Here is a 25,671-nt window from a genome sequence, read left to right on the forward strand (position 1 = left end):
TACAGCTGGGAGAACTTTTTTCCACTTGCCAAAATTCCCACCCGTAGCTTTCCTTATCCTGTCTTTAATTGTTCTATTCATTCTCTCTACAATTCCTGAACTCTGTGGATGGTAGGGGAGGTGAAATTTCCAGTCTATTTTTAATACTTTTACAAGATCTTGGCAGATTTTAGCTGTGAAAGCTGGGCCATTGTCTGAATTTATTTGCAATGGACACCCCCATCTAGGAATAATTTCCTGTGTGAGGATCTTCACTACAGTTTGTGCGTTTTCATTGTTGGTGACAAAAATTTCGGGCCAGCGTGACATCATGTCCACTATAACCAAAAGGTATTGTTGTTTCTTTCCTTCTTTGGGCATATGTGTAAAGTCTATCTGTAAATGGGTAAACGGTGTTGTTGGGTACTCAAGATGTTCATGCTTTGATTTCTTTGGGTTTGTTGGATTGTTCCTAATGCAAGTGGCACATCTCCTTACAAAAGCTTTGACTAGATTAGGTAATCCTGCAATGAAAAAATCTGTATCTAGAAGTTCACATGTGGCCTGCCATCCCTTGTGACCCAGTCCATGGTATTGCGCAATGAACAGGGGGGCGCTAGCAACAGGAATACACGGCTTCCCCTCTTTGCAGATTAATCCTGTTTTAGGATCCTTTTGTACCATCCCATCACAGTTCCATTGCGCAATATCATCAGGGGTGGCAAAAGCCTGTAGTTCCGTGAGCCAATGTGTCTCTTTCAGGGAACATGGCTGAGGTGTTAGCATGGGCATTTGAATGTTTGCCTTTTGTGTAGATGCAGCTTCTTTAGCTATTCTGTCAGCTAGTGCATTACCTTTGGCTATATCAGTCATTTGGCCAGTATGTGCCTTACAGTGCATGATAGCTAGTTTTGAAGGCAACTGAATTGCATCTAATAATGCTGTGGCTAGGTCAGAGTGTGAGATGCTCCTTCCATCTGCTGCCACATATCCTCTGCAAAGCCATATTACACCATGGTCCAAAACCACACCATGAGCATACCTGGAATCAGTGTAAATGTTTACCTCTTTTCTTGCAAACAGCTGGCATGCACGGGTTAATGCTATCAATTCAGCAGCTTGTGCAGACTGAAAGGGTATTGGATTGCCCTCGAGGACAGTATCCGGCAGTTGGACAACAGCATATCCTGCATGATAGACATTATCACTTGGTCTGCTGCAAGAGCCATCAACAAAAACAGTTTGTGCAGTAGGAATTGGTACTGAAAGCATATCTGCTCTAGGTGAAGTGTCCTGATGTATTGATTGTGTACAGTCATGAGGTGGTGGTAAGTCATCCTGTTCTCCTTTAAGACCTAATAAGGCATTCAAAATTGGAGCTGGGCCAGAGTTTATGTTTGAACTTTTTATTTTCAGGTTTGGATTGGACAGGAGGATGACTTCATACCCACTCAATCTTTGTGCTGACATATGCTGAGTATGTAAAGTTTTGAGGAGTGTGGTAACGTTGTGTGAGGTGTGTAAAGTAGTGTTATGGCCCAAGGTAAATGGTGCTGCCAACTCTGCAACCATAGAACAAGAAGCCAACGCTCTAAGACAAGCAGGCATGCCTTGCACCTGTACTGGAACCACCTTTGAGAAAAAAGCTACAGGGCGCAGTCTCCCACCATGTTCCTGGGCCAGTACTCCTGCCATGGTTCTGCAATTTTCCCTAGCAAACAAGTGAAACATTTTGCTAAAATCAGGGAGGCCGAGGCTCGGGCTGGTAACCATTGCACTTTTCAACATGGTAAAAGCATTTAAAATTTCATCAGACCATTTTACAATATCAGACATTTCAGAGAGTGTTGCTTGTGTCAATATATTGTCATAGAAAGAACAGTCAGGTATCCATTGGCGGCAGTAACCAATCATTCTAAGAAAGGTTAGCAGGTCTTTCTTGGTAAGTGGGCGGGGCAGACCCACTATAGCAACAGTTCTTTTGTGACTGACTTTCCTAACTCCCGGAGACAGCACAAACCCTAGGTACTCAACCTCCTGTTTACACCATTGTAATTTTTTCTTAGACACTTTGTGACCACACGTATGTAACCATTTCAATAAGGATAGGCTATCAGCTCGGCAGTCCTCCTCTGAAGAACTACAAATCAAAAGATCATCAACATATTGCAACAGTACAGAACCATGAGGGGCAGTCCAAGGCCTGAGGGTGGCTTGGAGTACTATAGAATAGACCACAGGTGAGTCTATATATCCCTGGGGCATTCTACACCAGGTAAACTGGCGATTGTGTTGGTCAATCGACACAGTAAAAGAGTGGCCTTGTCTCCTTGTCTACAAGGACAGAGAAAAAAGCATTCTTTAAATCAATTACAGTAAAACATTTGGCTGTTGCTGGAATGGAGGACAGTAGAGATGGAACATCAGGTACAATGGGTGCTATTGGGACTATGAGGTCATTTATGGCCCTCAAGTCCTGTACAAATCTGAAGGAGCCATCCGGCTTCTTTACAGGGTTAACAGGTATGTTGTATGGAGAAATAATTTCCTCCAGGATTCCATCCTGCAGAAACTTTTTCACCATTGGCACTATGCCATCCATCTTTTCTTTAGAAAGTGGATACTGTTTGTGATAGATAGGAAATGCACCTTCTTTGAGAGTGGCCTTGTATGGTGTGCATGAAACAAGTCCTACATCCAGATCTGATGTAGACCAGACCTGGGGGTCTATATCCTCAAAATCTTCTTCACTATTTTGTTGTGACAGCATCAATAAACCTGGTTTGCATGCTACTATAGTGATTTTATCTGAGGAAATGTCTAGACCTCCTTCTGAGTTGGTTCTAATTGTGATTCCTAGTGGCCCAAACAAGTCTCTTCCCAACAAATTTACAGGACACCTTGGTATTATCCTGAAAGAATGTGTGCATATGGTGTACCCTTCATCATCTTCTATTGGTAGGGGTGGAGTCCTATATGTTTTTGTCAGTATCCCATTAATTCCCAAAGAGGGTTCCGCTGGTTCCCACTTGCCTCTGAAATGATCTTCACAAATAGTACTCCAAGTGGCCCTGCTATCAATGAGATAGGGGAGGAGTCTCCCATTTATTGAAATAGCAACCATTGGACTGTCAGTGAAATCATCTGAGACAAAAGGAAAAGCTGGGACACTACCCTACGGGCCCCATCATTGTTGTTGATTTCTCCATTTGATTGGAAATGTTGGACCTTGTTGGATGGATGCCTGTGGTTGTTGTGTCTGGTCAGGGACAGAGCTGGAATCGGGAGTCTGAGAAGGGGTGGGGTGAGGACACTGACTCACCCAGTGATCCTCAGCACCGCAATTGAAACATCCATTGTTTCTAGAGCGACTCATCCCTCTTCCATTTCTGCCTTTAAATCTGCCTCTAAAATTTCCTCTGCCTCTAAAGTTCCCCTTTGTATTCCCTTGGAAATGTTGTGTGGAGGCAGGCGACGGCTTTGGTATATCAAAACAACCTGCTGCATCTTTCTGTGAAAGAGCTTTACCAAAGTCAGTTCTAGAAAGTGTTGACCATTCAGTAATCATTTGTTTGACTGGGACCACTAAATGGGGTTTGAGATTACTCAGGAAAGTCTGGATCAATAATGGATCCATAGTTGGCACAACACCCAAACCGGCTTCCTGTATCCACACATCATTGAATCTTTTCCAAAATTCAAGAACTGATTCTCCTGTCTTGTGTTTGCATGATATGGCGATGGGCAATGAGGATTTCGTTTTAAAAACTTCTAACATGTGAGTTGTTATTTCAGCCCACATATCATCTCTCCCTTGTTCTGTGTTAAGCTTGTAATCGGATGCAGCTGTGCCTGCCGGTTCTATAGTAGATATAGTTCCGACCTTGGCCCAATCCCAAGCTGTATCTGTCCCCACAACACCCTCAATAATTAACCTCATATCTTCCTGTGTGTAGTATCTGCCTTTACAAGCCCTTTTTAGGTAGGCAAGAGTGGCTGGTGCAGAGACAGTGGGTTTAGGACAGTTCTTAACTATGCGATTTATGTCTTCAATTTCTATAACCTTTTTTAATAGGCTGTTACCTACAGTCATGAAGGGCAGCTGCTGAGTTGCAGTAGCCGCTTCTTGCTGTTTTCGCTGTATCCTTTGAGTTCTAGTCTCCATTTGTTTTTCTGATGGACTTATTATGTCAGTTGTATCAGATCTGTCAGTAACGCTAGTAATAAGGGACCTTCCCGTTGCTTCATTATCCTTACCTTCCTCATCCGATTTTTCCTCTGCATCTCGTACTGTGGATGAAACTACGGCTGCTCTGTCCTGTTGCTGTGATTGTTGTGGAGGTGGTGCATGTGGTCTTTGGGGAGGACTATGGCTGGGGTTGTTGGTTTGTGTAACATGGTAACCTGCTAACAAATCTAAGTCCTCGGGTCTCAGACTTGGGTATAAACCTTTCGGGGCATTGGTGGTTGTGGTAACATTATAGGGCGGGGGCAGGGTGACGGCGAAGTGTCCATGGTTCAGAGATTTCTCTAACTCATGTTTCTTCTCTGAAGCTGGATCTTTATCCTGTATTTTGGGAGGTTTAGTATTCTTATTTGTTCTATCATACCAATAAGGAGCGTATGTCAACCAGTTTTCCTCTCCCTTTCGCATATAGTCCTTGTCCCATTGGGGATCCGGACCATAATATGGCCATGCGTCTCTGTCATTTAGACAGAGGCTTTTAATCATGTCCATATGAAAGGGGTAATTTGCGCCATCTCGGGGAAAGGGACTGCAACTGCCTAGACCTTCTGTCCATCCTGCCATATGATCCACCCAAGGGTTAACTAGGTAGTGTTCTGTACCACACACTCTGGCAACAAAATCTTTACAGCTTTCACCTACATTTGGCAATGGAATTTTCCCTTGTGTTTTTCCCATTATCAATTCACAGTATTTGACTACCACCTAGTGGTGTAAGTTAGACAATACCTCAATTATTTACACAATAAAGAAAATAGATTTGGAACAAGCTCGAGAGTTTTTGGACATACAATAAACACACAATCTTGCTCACGGACCTGCTGTCTTGCCTCAGACAAGCTTAATTCTTCTATGAAATTAACTTTGCAATGTAGATTAATTCTTAAAACTTCGATTTTTGGTTTACCTTCCCTAAAATATGGACATCTGCCCAAATTGTGCCAGTACCCTCCAGGAACACTACTAATCAAGAATTCCCTTTGGTTCCTGAAGCAAAACAGCAGTCCGCATACACACTCGGGCACTTCATTCAGCGTGATACTTTTAAAGCAAAAGCAGTTATACAATCATACACAAAGTTTACACAATACATTGATCATCAGTCACCAGTTCTGTCCCAAACAGAACTAAAACTCTAGAGTACTCTGTAAATGTTTCTAAGGTCACCAAAACCTATTCTTCTAAGATCGCCAAGACTTTTACAAGTGTCCCCAAAACACTATATGACCCCCAAGGTCATGGCCGGTCAACTTATGTATACTTATGAGAGGTTCTATAACCCAACAGCAATCTCTGTGGGATGGAAGCCAAGTCACACACCTGACACCCGGACCCCGGCAAGTCAATTTCACTCAATAAGAATAGAATTCACTTACCGAGCCGTTAAAAGTAGCTTTCCAAGTCCGTTAAGGGTAAATAAACATCCATCCCGGGACAAGCCCCCAGTGCTGAAAGGGTTAATCCTGTGTCTAGGGTGGTCCCTTCAACCTCTCAGACCATAGATCTAATGTATTGTATAAATTCAGATATATCTGGAATCAATTCTCGAAGGACAAATAAAACCACACACACACCATGGCGTCCTTCAAGAACTAATTGTATTGAGTTATTACAAAGCGATTGATATAGTAAATTTCACGTCACACAGAATAAGACATGCGCAGTAGACATCAAGACGATTACAGCTGGTCAAGACAAAACGCTATTGTTCTTTGTTCTTCTCAGCTAGCTGAATTAATATAAGAAAAAGATAAAAAAACGATACATAATTCCTTCTGTAGCTAAAAGAATGCTGAGAAACAGTGTGAAGGTTATAGATAAGTGTGTGAGAACACATGAGTTAGAAGAATCTCATGTTGAGACAGTTATCTGAGAAGTTAAAGGGGTGTTCAAACTGTACATATTGTAAAATGGAAGTTTGTGAATATTAAGATGGCTGACAGAAACAAGATGGATGCTTAACATAACCTTTCACCCACTATCCTCCTTGCACGGACCAACGTACAGGTATGTCGGTTCACTCAGAAGAACCAACTGGCCATAGTATATTTGGGTGAACTGGTCAGCAAGTGGTTAAAGTGGTTATAAACCCTCTCATATACCTAATGAAGTGACTGTCCTTAGATGATACACAGATGAAACTAATCTCCCCACATACATTTTTTACTTATGCATTTGCAGTCTTCTCTTGTTCACAACCCTTCAAAAGGGCACAATTGTGATAAAATCCTTCTGCATCTGTGAGAAGTACAGAGGAATGGGTGGAGATCTGCAGTTACAGCTTATATACACTGTGTGAGAGCTGATTGGAGGAAAGGGACACCTCCCCCCTCCCCATAGGCAGAGGAACAAGGAACATGCAGAGGTATAGACAAGCTGTGTGCTTATCTCCTTCCCTATTAAAGTATATATCATGTGTCGGGAAAACTTCTCAGTAGTGACTCTATGCTAGGTTTACAACCACTTTAACTGAGTTTTCAAAGACATCTGGTGCACAGAAAGTTGATTTATATCCTTCGTAGCTGTTGAGAATTATATTTAAACGGGAAATGTCATCAAGGCTTTATTTTCTACCATACCTATTCACATTGCATTATGTTTCCCAACATTTACTCAATATCTAGTTATTGTTGGAAAACCATACACAGTATATTATACAATTTATGGCTGGTACACACATGCAGCAATCTTCCTATTACTAGCAGCACTCCCCGCTGAACAGAGGCTGTAAATTATGCTTTTTTTTTCTCATATACATACATTTTTCTGGAGCCTCCAGACTAGTACGGTGACATGCTGCAGCAAAACTGCTCTAGCAATATCTGCTAGCAATATTCACTATGTTTTCCTGCCAGGGACAGCTCCCGAGCCCCTACCACCCCACTGCCGCCGGGAGAACACAATCGCTCTATGGGAGGGATTCCCCATCAACATTGACCCATGGCTGCAGGAAAGAAAATTACATCATCTATGGCCTTCCTTACTGACTTAAAATGACTTACTTAACCACTTGCCGACCGCCGCACGACGATATACGTCGGCAGAATGGCACGGGCAGGCATATTGGCGTATATATAAGTCCATGCCTGCCCGCGGGTGGGGGGCCCGATCGGGCCCCCCCCCGGTGCCTGCGGCGGTCGGCATTCGTTCGGGAGAGATCAGGGATGAGGGGACGGCCATTCATTCATGGCCACCCCCTCGCGATCGCTCTCGACGAATGGAAATCCCCCGTGACATCACTTCCTCTCCTGTAATGTAAACACAGGAGAGGAAGTGATGTATTCTCTCCTCCGTGTCGGTATTTTCCGTTCCGACACGGAGGAGAGCGGATCGGTGAGTTGCACCAACACTCTACACACACAGTAGAACATGCCAGGCACACTCACACCCCCCCTTTACCCCCCGATCACCCCCCCAATTACCCCTGCCCCCCAGTCACAGTGACACCAATGTCATTTTTTTTTTTTTTTTTTTTTTTTTTGCATTGGTGTCATTTGTGACTGTAATAACTGTTAGGGCAGTTAGAGTTAGCCCCCTTTAGTTCTAATGTACCCCCCTAACCCCCCCAATAAAGGTTTAACCCCGTGATCACCCCCCGTCGCCAGTGTCACTAAGGCTGGGTTCACATTGCAGCGGTTTATGAGAACGAATGTGATTCGCACCGCACTGCAGTGCAAATCACATCCGATCTCTGTGCGATTCGAGTTCAGCCATTCGCCGCACCCGCCGCACCCGCCACACCCGCCGCACCCGCCGCAAATTCGCACGGGACCCTTTTTTTGGCCCGCAGCAGAATCGGATCGCATGGGTGTTCACACCATGCGATCCGAGTTTGCAGATCGCACTGCGATATGCGAACTGATCTGGGGGTGTCAGTAACATTTCACTGACACTCCCAGCAGTTCGCATAGGGCAGTGTGAACTGCCGCCGGGAGGCATGCGATGCGGGAACCCGCCGCGGATTCGCGGCGTTTCCGCATCGCTCCAGTGTGAACCCAGCCTAATAAGCGATCATTTTTCTGATCGCCGTATTAGTGTCACAGGTGACGCTAGTTAGGCAGGTAGGTATTTAGGTTCGCCGCAGCTTTTTATAGCGCCAGGGACCCCCATATACTACCGCATAAAGCCCCCTGATTGCCCCCTAGTTAACCCTTTCACCAGTGATCACCATATAACTGTTACAGGTGACGCTGGTTGGTTAGTTATTTTTTTATAGTTTCAGGGCACCCGCCATTTATTACCTAATAAAGGTTTAACCCCCTGATCACCCGGCGGGTGTCATTTGTGACTAATAACTGTTAGGGCAGTTAGGGTTAGCCCCCTTTAGTTCTAAGGTACCCCCCTAACCCCCCCAATAAAGGTTTAACCCCGTGATCACCCCCCGTCGCCAGTGTCACTAAGGCTGGGTTCAGATTGCAGCGGTTTGAGAACGGATGTGATTCGCACCGCACTGCAGTGCAAATCACATCCGATCTCTGTGCGATTCGAGTTCAGCCATTCGCCGCACCCGCCACACCCGCCGCAAATTCGCACGGGACCCTTTTTTTGGCCCGCAGCAGAATCGGATCGCATGGGTGTTCACACCATGCGATCCGAGTTTTCAGATCGCACTGCGATATGCGAACTGATCTGGGGGTGTCAGTAACATTTCACTGACACTCCCAGCAGTTCGCATAGGGCAGTGTGAACTGCCGCCGGGAGGCATGCGATGCGGGAACCCGCCGCGCATTCGTGGCGTTCCCGCATCGCTCCAGTGTGAACCCAGCCTAATAAGCGATCGTTTTTCTGATCGCTGTATTAGTGTCACAGGTGACGCTAGTTAGGCAAGTAGGTATTTAGGTTCGCCGCAGCTTTTTATAGCGCCAGGGACCCCCATATACTACCGCATAAAGCCCCCTGATTGCCCCCTAGTTAACCCTTTCACCAGTGATCACCATATAACTGTTACAGGTGACGCTGGTTGGTTAGTTATTTTTTTATAGTTTCAGGGCACCCGCCATTTATTACCTAGTCTCACTAGTGTACCCCTAAATTTAGGGGTGTCTACTTTCCAAAATGGGGTCATTTGGGGGGGGTTTGTGCCATCTTGGCATTTTATGGCCTTCAAAACTGTAACGCCCTTAGAAAGCCTGAAGGCGGTGCTTGGTTTTCGGGGCCCCGTACGCGGCTAGGCTCCCAAAAAGTCCCACATATGTGGTATCCCCGTACTCAGGAGAAGCAGCAGAATTTATTTTGGGGTGTCATTTCACATATGCCCATGGCATGCGTGAGCAATATATCATTTAGTGACAACTTTGTGAAAAAAAAAAAAAAAAAAAAAAAGTTTGTAATTTTCCCGCAACTTGTGGCAAAATATAAAATATTCCATGGACTCAACATGCCTCTCAGCAAATAGCTTGGGGTGTCTACTTTCTAAAATGGGGTCATTTGTGGGGGTTTTGTGCCATCTTGGCATTTTATGGCCTTCAAAACTGTAATAGGTAGTGAGGAGTGAAGTCAAATATTTACGCCCTTAGAAAGCCTGAAGGCGGTGCTTGGTTTTCGGGGCCCCGTACGCGGCTAGGCTCCCAAAAAGTCCCACATATGTGGTATCCCCGTACTCAGGAGAAGCAGCAGAATTTATTTTGGGGTGTCATTTCACATATGCCCATGGCATGTGTGAGCAATATATCATTTAGTGACAACTTTGTGAAAAAAAAAAAAAAAAAAAAAAAGTTTGTAATTTTCCCGCAACTTGTGGCAAAATATAAAATATTCCATGAACTCAACATGCCTCTCAGCAAATAGCTTGGGGTGTCTACTTTCTAAAATGGGGTCATTTGTGGGGGTTTTGTGCCATCTTGGCATTTTATGGCCTTCAAAACTGTAATAGGTAGTGAGAAGTGAACTCAAAAATTTACGCCCTTAGAAAGCCTGAAGGCGGTGCTTGGTTTTCGGGGCCCCGTACGCGGCTAGGCTCCCAAAAAGTCCCACATATGTGGTATCCCCGTACTCAGGAGAAGCAGCAGAATTTATTTTGGGGTGTCATTTCACATACGCCCATAGCATGTGTGAGCAATATATCATTTAGTGACAACTTTGTGTAAAAAAAAAAAAAAAATTTTTTTTTTGTCATTATTCAATCGCTTGAGGCAAAAAAATAAAATATTCAATGGGCTCAAAATGCCTCTTATCAATTTCCTTAGGGGGTCTACTTTCCAAAATGGGGTCATTTGGGGGGGTTTTGTACTGCCCTGCCATTTTAGCACCTCAAGAAATGAGATAGGCAGTCGTAAACTAAAAGCTGCGTAAATTCCAGAAAACGTACCTTAGTTTGTAGATGTGACAACTTTTGCGCAAACCAATAAATATACAATTATTGACTTTTTTTTTACCAAAGACATGTGGCTGAATACATTTTGGCCTAAATGTATGACTAAAATTGAGTTTATTGGATTTTTCTAATAACAAAAAGTAGAAAATATCATTTTTTTTCAAAATTTGCGGTCTTTTTACGTTTATATCGCAAAAAATAAAAATCGCAGAGGCAATCAAATACCATCAAAAGAAAGCTCTATTTGTGGGAAGAAAAGGACGCAAATTTTGTTTGGGTACAACATTGCATGACCGCGCAATTACCAGTTAAAGCAGCGCAGTGCCAAAGTGTAAAAAGACCTCTGGTCATTTACCAGCAAAATGGTCCGGTCTTAAAGTGGTTAAAATTGTTACCTAACAGTGCTGCTACAAAAACACATGGGGTATTTCCAAAAATGTTACATAATCAAATTGGAAAGTAGAGACAATGGTAGTTTTGAGGCATCTACAGCACCATCAAGAGTTTCATGTTCAAACACAGTAAAAAATAGAATATTCCCTCTACTAGATGAGTATTCAATTTGTGTGGAAAATAGTGAACTTGTAAAAGTCTAAAGCCCTACTTAAAGAGCCCACCATGGAATGTAGAGATTGCAGCATCCTTAAAGTGGAGTTCCACTTAAGGCCGGGTTCACACTATAGCGATGCGGGAACGCCGCGAATCCGCGGCGTTTACCCGCATCGCACACCTCCCGCCGGCAGTTCACACTGCCCTATGCGGACGGCTGGGAGTGTCAATGTTATGTTAATGACACCCCCAGATCCGTCGGCATATCGCAGTGCGATCTGCCGACTCGCACAGGAATCGGATCGCATGGTGTGAACCCCCATGCGATCCGATTCTGTTGCGGACCCAAAAAAGGGTCCCGTGCGAGTTTGCTGCGGGAGCGCTGCGAATTCAGCCATACTATCTGTATGGCTGAACTCGCATCGCTACGGAGATCGGATGTGATTTGCTGTGCGAATCACATCCGGATCTCCCCCCACAGCGGTGTGAACCGGGCCTTAAAGTGGAACTTCCACTCATTTGTCTCCTCCCCCCTACCAGTGCCACACATGGCACCTTTTGGGGGGGGAGGTTGGATCAGATACCTGTCTTTGACAGGTATCCTGTCCCCACTTCTGTGAGTCCAGCCACGGCGAATTACACCAGCAGCTCGGCTCTCTCCTCCTTCCCCTGCTGCCGGGCCAGGAAGAGGAGCAGAGCTTTGCAAATGCACAGTAGGAATTCTGGCGTGGAGCTGCAAGGTTCCCTCACCCGCAATGGTGGCTGCAGCACCCGACAACTGATAGAAACATCAGCTGCAGTGCCGACAACAGGTAAGTGCCCTATTATTAAGCTTGGGTTCACACCAGTGCGGTGGGAATTACAGCTACATTTTCTCTGTGAAGAGAAAAGCAGCTGTTCAGTGGTGCTGCTCTGCTCTATCTGCGCATCAGCTGAGCAGGGAGAGGGGGGAGAAGAGGAGGAGGTGTAGTGAGAAGAAGGAAAGATCTCTTGTTCAGAACACAATGCATCTGTGAATCAGATGCGTTCACATAGAGGATAATGTGCTTGTAATTCGCACCGCAATGCCCAGAAAACGCACATGTTTTTTGTGCAATGCGCAGTGCGAATGCAACGCACATATGTGAACAAGATACATTCATTTGAATCTATTTTAAAATGTCTTGTGGATTGCATGCGTTGTAAGCCGCATCTAATTCACATAGGTGTGAACGGGGGCTCAAAGTCAGCAGCTGCAGTAAGTGTAGCTCCTGGCTTTTACATTTTTGCAGGGATAGGCGGACCTCTGCTTTAACAACAGGAAGCTAGTTCATTCCAGTTTGTTTGGCATTGTGCAATATACAGTCCACAATTAACTGGTAAGTGGGCCTTTAGACTCGATTGGATTTGGTGGCAAAGCAAATCATCCATTTCCCCAGATTGGCAAAACTAGCTAGATTTATTACTTATCTTTGCTTGTTCCAGCCTGGGGGAAAAAATAACTAAAAAAATCAGCAACTACAAATACTGTAGCTGCTGACTATAAGGACACTTACCCGTCCAGGGAGCCCATGATGTCGGCACCCTAGCTGATTATTGGATCGGCTCTCGGGTGCTGCCACCGCCATTTGTGGTAAGGGAAACCGGTAGTGACGCACTGTGCTTTCTAACTGGCCCAGAGGTGGAGGAAGGAGGAGGAACTTCCGAGGGACAATGCTGCGGCGCCAGGAAGGGGGGTGGCGGGAACTTGTCAAAAAGAGGTACCTATCCCCCCCCCACTGAATGGTGCCAAATGTGGCGGGGGGGAGCAGTTCAGCGGAGCTTCCACTTTTGGGTGGAACTCCGCTTTAAGCAACATTCATCTTTGTTGATTGTCAATCAATAAGATCCTTAACTTACAGCTTTATTTAAAAAGCTCAAAAGCTCCAGCGGGATTAATTCTCTACCTAAAACTAATATAAGGGATGCTATATTTTTTTTCACCAACATGGGATAGCACAACCATACAAAAAATTTGAAAGATACAGTATCTCTCAAAAGTGAGTACACCCCTCACATTTTTGTAAATATTTTATTCTATCTTTTCATGTGACAACACTGAAGAAATTACACTTTGCTACAATGTAAAGTAGTGAGTGTACCGCTTGTATAACAGTGTAAATTTGCTGCCCCCTCAAAATAACTCAACACACAGCCATTAATGTCTATTGCTGGCAACAAAAGTGATATTTATAGCAACTACAGTATTTATAGCAACCTCCTCTGATACACAGTTCATGTTCCCATCTCAGAGAGCTTGTCAAAAGTTCTCAGGCAGATAGTAGAGGAACAGAGCAGGACAAAGCTATGAGACACAGGGCTTTGAAGAAGATAATAAAACACTACAGATATATGTGCCCAGCTCAAATTTCATGAATCGAGTTAACATCCACTTTAACCACTTTAGCCTGGAAGATTTGGCTGCTCAATGACCAGGACATTTTCTTCGATACAGCACTTTGCCGCTTTAACTGACAATTGCGCGGCCGTGCGACGCTGTGCCCAAACAAAATTAACATCCTTTTTTTCCACAAATAGAGCTTTCTTTTAGTGGTATTTGATCACCTCTGCTTTTTTTATATTTTGCACTATAAACAAAAGAAGAGTGACAATTTCGAAAAAAAAAAAAAACACAATGAGGGTTATTTACGAAAGGAAAATCCACTTTGCACTGCACTTGAAAGAGCAGTCGCTGTAGATCCAAGGGGGACATGCAAGGAAAATAAAAAACAGCATTTTAGCTTGCACATGATTGGATGATAAAATGAGCAGCGCTTCCACTCATTTCAGACGACTGCAAAGTGGATTTGCCTTTCGTAAATAACTCCCAATATTTTGTACATTTTGCTATAATAAATACCCCCAATTTTTAGGCCGACATGTATTCTTCTACATATTTTTGGTAATAAAAATCGCAATAAGCATATATTGATTGGTTTGCGCCAAATTTATAGAGTCTACAAAATAGGGGATAGATTTAGAGCATTTTTATTATTATTTTTTTGTTTTTACTAGTAATGGTAGCGATCTGCAATTTTTATCAAGATTTCAACATTATGGCAGACACACCGGACACTTTAGCCACATTTTTGGGACAATTGACAATTATTCAGCGATCAGTGCTATAAAAATGCACTGATTACTGTATAAATGTCACTGGTAGGGAAGGGGTTAACACTAGGGCACTCAAGGGGTTAACTGTTTTCCCTTGTGTGTGTGTTCTAACTGTGGGGGGGGGGCTGACTATAGGAGATGACAGATCATGGTTCCTAGCTATTAGGAATTACGATCTGCCTCTCCTCATAGAACAGGGACGTGTGTCTGTTCTGTGTCTCGCGCCCGCGATCGCATGTGGCCGGCAGTCATTGCTACTGCCGGTCACAAGCACTGGCACCCCCGCAGTTCAGTGAGTGAGCGCACGCCTGCTATCCGCTTAAAGGAGCGGACCTACAGCTACGACTGCTCGCGGGATCGTGCCAACCTTCCATATTATGACGGGGGCTGGTCGGCATGTGGTTAAAGTGGATGTAAACCCGATTCATTAAATTTGACCTAAGCACACCTATCTGTAGTGTTTTCTTATCTCTCTCCAAAGCCCGTGTCTTTCTGCTCTGTTATCAGCATGATAACCTCTGACAATATCTCTGCCAACCAAGATAAATCCAGGCTGAAATTTGTATCGAGGAAGGTTTCTACAAAAGGTTTCTCTGTCTATGTGGAGTGGTGGTCTGTGACTTTCCTCCAATCAGCTGTATCAGCTGGCTGTATGCCAAGAATCCACTTCCAGTGCTGAACAGGAAGAGAAAATCTCGAAGCCCCCATACACACGGTCGAACATTCCGGCAACCAAATCCGTCGGATTAATTCCGACGGATTTAGTCCGGAAGAGGTCCGGAAGTGATGTTGCATACACACGGTCGGACTAAGTTGTCGGAATTTCCGGTTGCCAAGAACGCGGTGACGTAAGCCGCGTACGACGGGACTTGAAAAAATAAGTTCAGCACCACGTCTGGCACCCTTTGGGCTCCTTCTGCTGATCTCGTGTTTATCGCATGTCAGTAGAAGTTTGGTGAGAGATGATTTGCGCTTTTCAGATTTGTGCTTCAGTTCGGTACTGCTATTCAGTTTGTGCTTGTCTTTGCGTATCTGATTATCAGTGCGTGTAGTCAGTAAGCATTTGTTTCTCATTGTAGACTATATCTTGGTATAGTACGCTTTGATTTGCATTGCTTATTGTCTGCTTGCTTCTGCTTTTCAGGTCGTTCTTTCAAGCATTGCTGTTTATCGATGCTTTCTGTTGTCCGTTCTGATCAGCCGACCGTTTTAAACCATGTTTCGTGTACGTACTTGTCGTAGAGTTTGTGCTATGCAGGGGCTTGGTGTTGGGCTTTTAGCTTTCACACAAGCCCAGTCCATGAACAGGGAGAGGAGGCGTTTGTGGACCAAGAATTGGTTGCGCCAGCGTGACCAGTTCTCGCACATGCCTTTGCTCCGTGAGATCCGGGAAAATAATCCTGATGATTTCAGGAATTATCTCCGGATGACGGACCCCGTTTTTCACCGTCTGCTGGCTTTGCTGTCCCCTTATATCAGCAGGCAGGATACCTGCATGTGGCAATCCATCACTCCAGAGCAGAGGCTCATCGCCACGTTGCGCTACTTGGCGACAGGGAGAAGCCTTCAGGACCTCAAGTTCTCCACAGGCATCTCCCCCCAGACTCTGGGGATCATTATACCAGAGACCTGTTCTGCCATCATTCATTTCCTGCAGAAGGACTATATGAAGGTAAGTTTTATCCTTTAACATAACATTCTATGTATTTAATGATTGCTAATGTCTCGGATTTCTTTCCTCATTCCCTATTTACCATGATTGCAATATGCTCTAATTGATATGCTGTGCCCCTTTGTCCTCATGCATGCTGGAAGCTTTTCAAGTTCCTTTTTTGTCCTTCATGCATATTTGCCTTCACTAACTTCCCCACCATGCTCTTCTGGGCCATAAAACTATAGTCTAGTCACTTAGCAATGCCTTTTGTCAGCTCCATATTATTGCTTTCCCCTAAACACCCCCTAAAATGTCTACAAATGTTATGTGTGTGCTTAAATTCACGCAGAGTGACATTTTTTTTTTTTGGTTGGGCCAAACTCATTAGGAACCCCCCTCCCCCAACTGCTAGGTCAGCTGATAGCAATCCTCTATCTGCTGACTTTACCAAACCCAATACACACTCTACCTACCTTTCTATGGTCACATTTATGGACGAATTCACTAAAGCATGTAGTGCAAGGGCCTGCCTCAATACTTTCAAATGCTATATTTTTTTTATCCTATTATCTTGATAGGTCATAGCAGAATATCAAAATGTGCTTCCATTTTTTTTATTTTTTTGTTATTATGACACTTCTTACCTGTCCGGTGGGCTGCAATAGTGTAAGTAAGGAGGGGCTGCCCAAAGTAACCAGGAGTTGTGCTTTGACTGCTTCTGCTTGACTGCTTCTGCTTGCAAGTGTTTTTTTGGGGGTGTTTTATTTATTTTTCTCCCCTCCTTTATTTGATACATTTGCTAGTAGTTTTTAAAAGACCTTTTTTCTGACACTTTTTAAACATCATTTTTTTTTCTCTTTCTTCCTGCCAATTTAGGGGAGGGGGTTAATTGTTCACAGGTGTATAAAGGTAGTTATACAAACTCCTCCAGGAGCTTGCTCCCTGATGGTGGCTTGCATGTGGATTTTGTGAACACAAGTAGATTTTTTGAACTAAAGTGGAGAGTTAATAACCAGGAGTTGTGCTTTGACTGCTTCTGCTTGACTGCTTCTGCTTGCAAGTGTTGTTTTTGGGGGTGTTTTATTTATTTTTCTCCCCTCCTTTATTTGATACATTTGCTAGCAGTTTTTAAAAGACCTTTTTTCTGACACTTTTTAAACAGCATTTTTTTTCTCTTTCTTCCTGCCAATTTAGGGGAGGGGTTACTTGTTCACAGGTGTATAAAGGTAGTTATACAAACTTCTCCAGGAGCTTGCTCCCTGATGGTGGCTTGCATGTGGATTTTGTGAACACAAGTGGAGAGTTAATAACCAGGAGTTGAAAACAGGAGTTAAGACAGGAGTCTCTAACCTCTATCCTACCTCCATCCTCCCCTCCATTTTAAAGATTCCACTGCAAGGGGCAACCAGACCGCTCTCTAGAAACGTCAGGCTGACAGCAAGCCAGATTCACCGGAACCAGAGTGTTTAACGGGGACCACTGCAGCCAGGTAAGCTCGCACCTCCACTCCCCCCCCCCCCTAGTGATTGTTCCAGGGACTCCGTCCGACCGCCTACGGGGGTCAGGAAGGAATTTTTGCCCCACTGGTGCGTTTGGCTGCTACTGTCAGGGTTTTTTTTCGCCTTCCTCTGGAACAATCAGGAGCAACTGTAGGTTAGCATACCCCTACCTCCGGCCTCCATTCCATTTTCACGCTATCCTAGGACGACTATTCCAGATCACAGCCAGACTTCTTTTCTGAGCGGAGACCTTCACCTTAAGTAAAGGTAGCCAGAACAGCCAGCAACCGAATACAACAACTCCTTCCGCATCCATATAGGCATCCCCTGATCAACTTGCGCGCTAATAGCCTCAAGCACGGCGGCAAGTCTGTGACCTAGCCCCTCCTCAGGATCAATACCCTGATCAAGATCATCATCTTAGGCCCATAGTACCATCAACAGCATCCACAAACCATGTGCTACTTCAAATACTCAGCTGAAGTTCTGCACAGACTAAGGAACATCAACACCACATTGCCATCTTCCGTACAAAAAATACTTCAAAGAGAACAACTATTAAAAACCGGACGACAAGCAGCTCCCAACCACAGGCAGACATCTACTCGACCACTACAATTAGATTGTGCCTTGATTAACGCCAGGTCTGCAGTCAAACATAGACTGGAAGTACACGACTTCATTATTGAGAACAATGTAGACTGCCTCTTCATCACCGAAAGCTGGTTAACCTCTGACTGCAACACCATCCTCACCGAATTGGTGCCGGAAAACTACAGGATCCTAACCGAACACCGGATATGGAAAAAAGGAGGAGGTCTAGCAGTGATCTTTAAAGGTCACCTGGATCTCACTAAACCATCATCTCAGAACCCAGTGCCTTTTATGGAAACCCTGACGCTACATCTTCAACCAACACCCCATGACACCACTCATATTCTACTGTGCTACAGACCACCGGGACCAAAGTCCAATCTTCTTTCACCCCTCACGGAATCCTTTGCAATGCACACCCTAAAATTCAAAAATTTCCTGGCACTCTGAGATTTCAACCTTTGGGCAAACAAGCCTAAAGACCCCATCGTGACTGCCTGCATCAATCAACTAGAAGAACTGGGTCTCCAGCAACTTATAAAGACTCCCACGCATGGGTCAGGACACACCCTGGACCTCATTTTCAAACAGAACATTGACGTCAACATACTCGACAACATAACTCTGCCATGGACGGATCACCACGCCATCAAATTCAAAATAGCTACCAACATCACCAACGAAAAACGGAAACCTGTAACAACAACGCACTGGACCAGATCGCATAAAAAACTGTACTCCGAATCCTTCAAATCCACTCTGTCCAACAAGATAACAACAATAACCTTAAACCACTCTACGGAGGAAACACTCAACTCCCTGAACAGGGCATTGCTGCAATCAGCAGACTCGGTAGCACCAAAACGCAGGGCTCTCATCAGGAAGAAAAACTCTGGATGGTTTAATAGCTCCCTCGCCGTACTAAAACAAGAACGTAGAAGAGCGTAAAGAACATGGAGAAGAAATACCACAGAGGAAAACCACTTTAACTACAAAGGTCTCACAGAGAATTATCGGAAAGCAATCTTCAAAGCCAAAAAGGACCACTTCTCATATACAATCTCAACAGCCGCAAACCAACCACGGGAACTGTTTAAACTGGTTAATCAATCAATGAATCCGGTGTGCCTAGAACCCCCAGAAAGCGAATCCCAGGATTACTGTGACAAACTGTCGGATTTTTTCATCGATAAAGTCAAAACCATCAGGGAAACAATTTGTCAGAAGAAAACATCCAACCTCAGCCAGCAAATACATAAAGAGGATGTCTGCACCAACATAATGCAACCGCCGACATTTTGACTATCCCCAATTACCGTAGACACCGCAAAAAACATAATTAATAAACTGCGTGACAGTACCTCACCTATTGACATCATCCCCACAAAACAACTGAAAGAATGCTCCGACATCGTGGCTCCAACCATAACCCACCTCATAAACTGATCATTCCACGGAGGGATTGTTCCCAGCATCCTCAAACAAGGCATCGTCAAACCTCTACTCAGGAAACCAAACCTGGACCCTCAGGATCCAAACAACCGTAGGCCAATTACAAGCCTCAACACCATTTCTAAGATCATGGAAAAAGCTGTAGTACATCAGCTACAACTTCACCTGGATACTCACAAACTCCTGGACCCGCTGCAATCAGGCTTCCGCCCGGGTCATGGAACAGAAACAGCTCTCCTCAAGATTTGGGATGATGCCCTCGAAGCAGCAGATGACAGAGAGCCGTGTCTCCTCGTACTGCTAGACCTAAGTGCAGCGTTTGATACAGTAGATCACAATACTCTACTTGTCCGACTCACAGAAGTAGCCGGAGTCCAAGACATAGATCTACAATGGTTCGCGTCCTTCCTAGGAAATCGGTCACAGACAGTGAAACTAGGAAAATTCCTCTCCGAAACTCGGGCAGTCACCTGCGGAGTCCCTCAAGGCTCTCCTTTATCACCTGTTCTCTTCAACATTTACATTCGCCCACTCCTTCAAATCATCAGATGCTCAGATCTCTGCTTCCACTCTTACGCTGATGACACGCAACTTTATTTCTGGATCAATGGAAAAAAAGATCACCAACAACAACTTGAAAACTGCCTCAAATCAATAGAGGACTGGATGACCACTAACTCCCTCCAGCTGAACGAATCAAAGACAGAGCTTCTTATCTTACACCCAAATCATAAGCCCGCAACCAAAACCTCCTGGTCTCCACCAACCGTCTTTGGGCAGACTATCTCCCCAAAGACCAAAGCGAAGAGTCTCTGGGTTATTTTAGACGCACAAATGTCAATGGATGCGCAAATAGGATCTGTAGTCAGTGAATCTCACCATCTGCTACGCATGCTTCGCAGACTCATCCCTTTTATCCCAAAGAATGACAAAGCAGTGGTAGTTGGAACAATCATTAATTTATGACTGGACTACGCAAACTCGCTTTACATAGGATCACCACAATATCAACTTGCGCGATTACAACTGATCCAAAACACGGCGGCAAGGCTGATAACAGGAAAAAAACCCTGGGAATCCATCTCTGCTTCACTGAGGAGCTTACATTGGCTAACCGTAAAAAATCGGATCACGTTCAGGACCCTTTGCCTCACCCACAAATGCGTGCATAGAGAAGCTCTGCAATACCTAATGGAGAAAATAAATCATTACACACCAAACCGCAGTCTTCAAGGGCCTCGGCTATGGAATGCTCTACCAATCAACATCCGCCTGGAAGAAAATCACCTGGCTTTTAGGAAAAAACTCAAGACCTTCCTCTTTTAGCAGATGATCAAAGCTTGCCACAGCGCCTAGAGGCGATTCAGTTCGCATTGTGCGCTATACAAGTATTTCATTCATTCATTCATTCAAAGTATCACACATTATTTAGGCATTCAGCTCTCAATCAAGTGGAGAGGGTTACCTGTCCAAAACATCCCCCCCTCATTTTTTGCAAGGGCCCATCAGATGGGGGGATGGGGGGGGTGATGACTCTGATAAGGGGACCTTATACTTTAGGCTTTAAATACTCATTTCCCAAAATGTTATACTGATCTTGGCCAAAAATGTTGGTGTCTAATCTGCTTGCAATGTTGATGTGCAAAATTTCAAATTTTTTGTCTTGTTTCACTGCACAGTTTCCTTCAACGCCACAGGAATGGCAGACTGTGGCCTCCCACTTTGCTAGCCGTTGGGACTTTCCCAATTGTGGAGGTGCAATTGATGGGAAACACGTCTGCATCGTCCCACCCCCCAACTCGGGTTGTACTATTATAATTGGGGGTTTAAAAGGGGGTATAAAAGGGGGTATAAAAGGGGTTTAATAGTATCGTGATGTTGGTGGTGGTGTCAGTGACCTATGACTTCCTGTATGTGGACGTGGGGCACAATGGCCGGATGTCGGATGGTGGAGTGTTCTCACGGACGTAATTTTACTGGAGTCTCCAGAGTGGCAGTCTGGGCTTGCCACCCCCAGAGGAGAATCAGGAAGGACTCCCGTTTGTATTCGTTGCGGATGAGGCGTTTGCCCTGGCAAACCATGCTATGCGGCCTTTCCCGATGAGGACCCTCATCCCGGATCAGAGGATCTTTAATTTCCGGCTGGCCAGAGCCAGAAGAGTCGTGGAGAACACTTTTGGAATACTGGCCAGCCGGTTCCGCCTTTTTTTAACGCCAATCCACATGGCTGAATATAAACTCAATCACATAGTGCTTGCCTGCTGTGTTCTGCACAATTTCTTGAAAAAACATTCAGCAAACTATATTGTCTCAGTTGGCCCAGATGCAGACTTGCCAGACTTGCCAGAAAATGAGAATCTCACGGCCCTTGAAGCTGCTTGTCCTGGTTTGCCCCCCCAAAGCGCCCGCGAGGTTCGAACCCAATACATGGAGCACTTTGTGGGTAGGGGGCCATTGATATGCCAGAAAATGTCTGAGAGGCATTTTTGTAATACATTTTTCTTTGAAACTACAATAATCTTTGTTTTCATTTACTGATTGTTTTTTAGGTGTCTCCTAGGTTTTTTTTTTTTTTTTGGGCCTTTTTCTACAACAGTGCAAACCCAAGTTCTGAGCGAGATGAGGGGACAGTCTTTTCTTCAGATAATCTTATTATGTTGTGGGATTGCTACACACACACCTTGTTTTTGTTACTAATGTATGTAGTGCATTACTGACCAAAATCTTGCTCATTTTCAGCACCATGGCAGAAATATGTGGGGTCAGGAAAATGGCGTGATTGGGGAAATGTACACATCACTGTGGGTGTTATTTACTAAAGGCACATCCACTATGCACTACAAGTGCACTGCAAAAGTGCACCTGAAACTGCACTTGGAGTGCAAAGTGGAGTTGCCTTTAGTAAATAACACCCATTGTCAATGAAAACAACAATTTTACTCCAAATACTGCTTTTGCGCATTGAAAAAGGAAGCCACACATTGTTCATAATTTAACTTTTTAATCAAATCACATTCACATGTGCATTTGGAAAAGGGTTTTACAACAAAGCAACATATTGGGTGTATCAAAAACATTCTTTTAGGTAACTTTTTTGTAACTTGGCGTTTTTGTGTAAACAGGCATGTATCAAAGCGTAACATACAGAACACAGGAACTTACAAAGTTCAACTTTGAAACGTGAAGACAATATGAGACATGAGTATGTACAAACTGGGCTGATATTGCCTTCATCACATGGGGTGTCACCCCTGGGAAAGCCAAAATTGGAAGATGCACACAGTGTGTCAACATGTGCTATCTCCCATCATGGAAGATCAATGTACATGTTTTGTGGGTGCAACCCCTTCATCTCAGCCACTTTCCACAGAACACGTACATTGATCCCCGATGATGGGAGATAGGGCATGTTGACACACTGTGTGCATCTTCCAATTTTTGGAAAATACAAAAGTTGTTTTTTCAAAACACAAAAAGAAAACCCTAGCTAGTTTGGTGTGTTTCAGACTCTCCCCAAAACAACGATGATGTTCTTCATTTTATTTTGAACATCATTGATGTTTTTCTGTATATTTTCGAAATCGCGATTGCACCCTATTATTTCCCCAATCAGGATCTGGGCACTTTCACTGGTAAAATGTGATTCTTCTTCCAAATCACCTAAAAACAAAACAACAAAAAAACACCATGTATTATAAATATGACGACATACATTGATTAGCTTACCGGAAGCTGTGGTCTCCGACACTCACCTGTTGTGGTGACAATTTGTCCAACTTCAACGATCTCTCCTTCCTCCTCCTCCTCCTCTGCTTCTGGTGTTGAAATTTCACCTGCTTTGGGAGATGTGGGGTCCTTGGTGTCCTCAGACTTCCCAAGTCTTCTCTCCCCTATGAGAATGTAAAAAAGGAATACTTAGCACACAGAGGGCAGAATTAGGAATATGAAACATTGCTGGAAGTGTTGTACAATTGTGTTTTTTGGCCGAGTTCAAAGGTGAGAACATTATTTTGGACACTTTGTAAAGCTGGAATACTTACCTGCAGTGTGAAGAAATGTAGTGAAGTGTAATTTGGGAAAACATCGTGTTGGGAGTGGGCTAACGAACGATGTTTCTTACGAACGATTGAACCCATGAACTTGAAAGTGGCCATTTTAAACTGTACAACATTAAATCAAAGCACATGGAGCAGTATGCAAGCAAGAATAATAATATGAACACACAACTACTTACTTTTTTGAAGAACACACTTGATCCTTCTGTACTGATCATGCTCCCTCAGTTTCAGGTCTGACCAGCGTTTTCTCAGTTGATCCTTGGATCGTCATACCCCAAAATTCTTCTGAAGACTCTTCACAACTTTAGTCATGATCTTGGCCTTTATGATATTTGGGTTTGGGTAAGGTCCATACTTCCCATCATAGTCGGTCCTCTTCAATATGTCCACCATCTCCAACATCTCAACAAAAGACTTATTTGAGGCCTTTAAAGCTTCTCCTCCAGGATCGGGACGTTTCAGGCTCCGGGCTTTCCTCGCCCTCCTCGTTAGTGGAACTCTGATTGCGCACCTGCGTTGTCTCCGCCATGTGCTCTCCCCACTGCACCAAAATAGAAGGGGCGGGGAATAGTCTAGAAAGAACGTCAGGGGCGGGCGGAGTTTCACGCATGCGCACTGTATATAAAACGCAACACGCGTGTGTCGTACGCATGATCTGTGAACAGAGGGAGAAGCTGGCGCGACGATCGTGCAAAAGAAGGTACAATTTTTAACTTGGTACATCATTAGCCTATACTGCTTCTAGATTGAGGCCTGCATTAGTGGAGTTTAGCCTGACATTAGGGTTTGTCTTGTGTTGTGTCTTGCAGAGATTATGGACAGTTTCAATGACCACAGTTTCCTCCCTCTGTTCATCAATAAGTACAGGGAGCTTCCCTGCCTGTGGCAATCGACGCACCCACATTACAGTAACAAACTAAAGAGGCAGGCAGCGATGGAGAAACTGGTTGAGTTTGTGAAGCCGGTGGTCCCCAGGGCAAACATCAACTATTTAAGAACAAAAATTGGTGGCCTCAGGAGTACATATCTGAGGGAGAGGAAGAAGCTGCTGGAGACCATGCAATCTGGAGCTGCAGCAGATGAAGTTTATGTGCCCAGGCTGTGGTATTATGACAGGATGCAGTTTCTGTCAGACCAGGCTGATGTCAGGGAATCCCTCTCTACCCTTCCTTCCAAGGCGTCCTTCTATGCTACATTCCACACCCGCTGAGTCTTCCGACGCCCAACCTGGGCCTTCCACTCAGGAAGAACTGGAGGAGCCCAGCTTGAGCCAGGTATAGTATTGTTGTACATATTTTGGGAGTAAAAATGAATGATGTAAAATAGTTTTTTGCTCTCTAATTGCTGATTTTAGAAAGTGTTTCACATATCAATAGACCGTAGTGGCCAAATCCTTTGGCCAAGAATGGAAAATGCTGGGCTCAGAATGATAGTCTTTTCTATTGGTTAACAATTTGCAACAGTCTTGAGGTGAAAATTGTGTGTGTTTGATGAACCAAAAACTAAAACTATGTCCCTTTTTCATACACAGGAAGACATCAGCCAGGAGGAGTATGTGGAAAGCAGCAGCCAATCGGTGGGTGGGCGGAGGAGCCTGACCGAATCCCAGGTCCCTCCCCTCCGCCTTCCACGCAAAAGGGCCAGAAAGGCGGGGAATGTGGAGGAGTCAGCTCTGAGGCTCATTGGGGAGGCTTCAGCGGCCCTCCAAGCCACCCCCACCTATCAAGAGGCCTTTGCCGCCTTGGCTGCATGAAAACTCCAGCAAATGGAGGAGGGACAAAAGATCTTGTGCGAGGAGCTAATTCTCCACACCCTCAACAAGGGGCTGTTGGGCCAAATCACACAAGCAACACACTTGTGTGATTTGGCCCATGCCCCTCCTCCTCCTCCTTCTGCCACACCTCCAGCACCACAGCCACAGCCTGGAAGGAAGCGTGGAAGGAAGACCAGAGTGTGATGACCTGGATTCAGTCTGGTCTGACAGAAGATGCAGCCTCTTGTAGTACCACAGCCTGGGAACATAGATGTCATCTGCTGCTGTTCCAGGTTTCTTGGACTTCAGGACCAGACTTCTCTCCCTCAGACATGTACTCATTAGCCCACCAATTTTGTGTGTTTAAATAGTTGATGTGTGCCCTGGGGGCCAAAGGCTTCGCTAATCTCCCCAGTTTCTCCAGCACTGCCTCCCTCTTTAT

Source organism: Lithobates pipiens, unplaced genomic scaffold (genome assembly GCF_037356315.1).
Source record: "Lithobates pipiens isolate NorthernLeopardFrog02 unplaced genomic scaffold, aLitPip1_a1.2 Scaffold_18, whole genome shotgun sequence".
Classification (NCBI taxonomy): domain Eukaryota; kingdom Metazoa; phylum Chordata; class Amphibia; order Anura; family Ranidae; genus Lithobates; species Lithobates pipiens.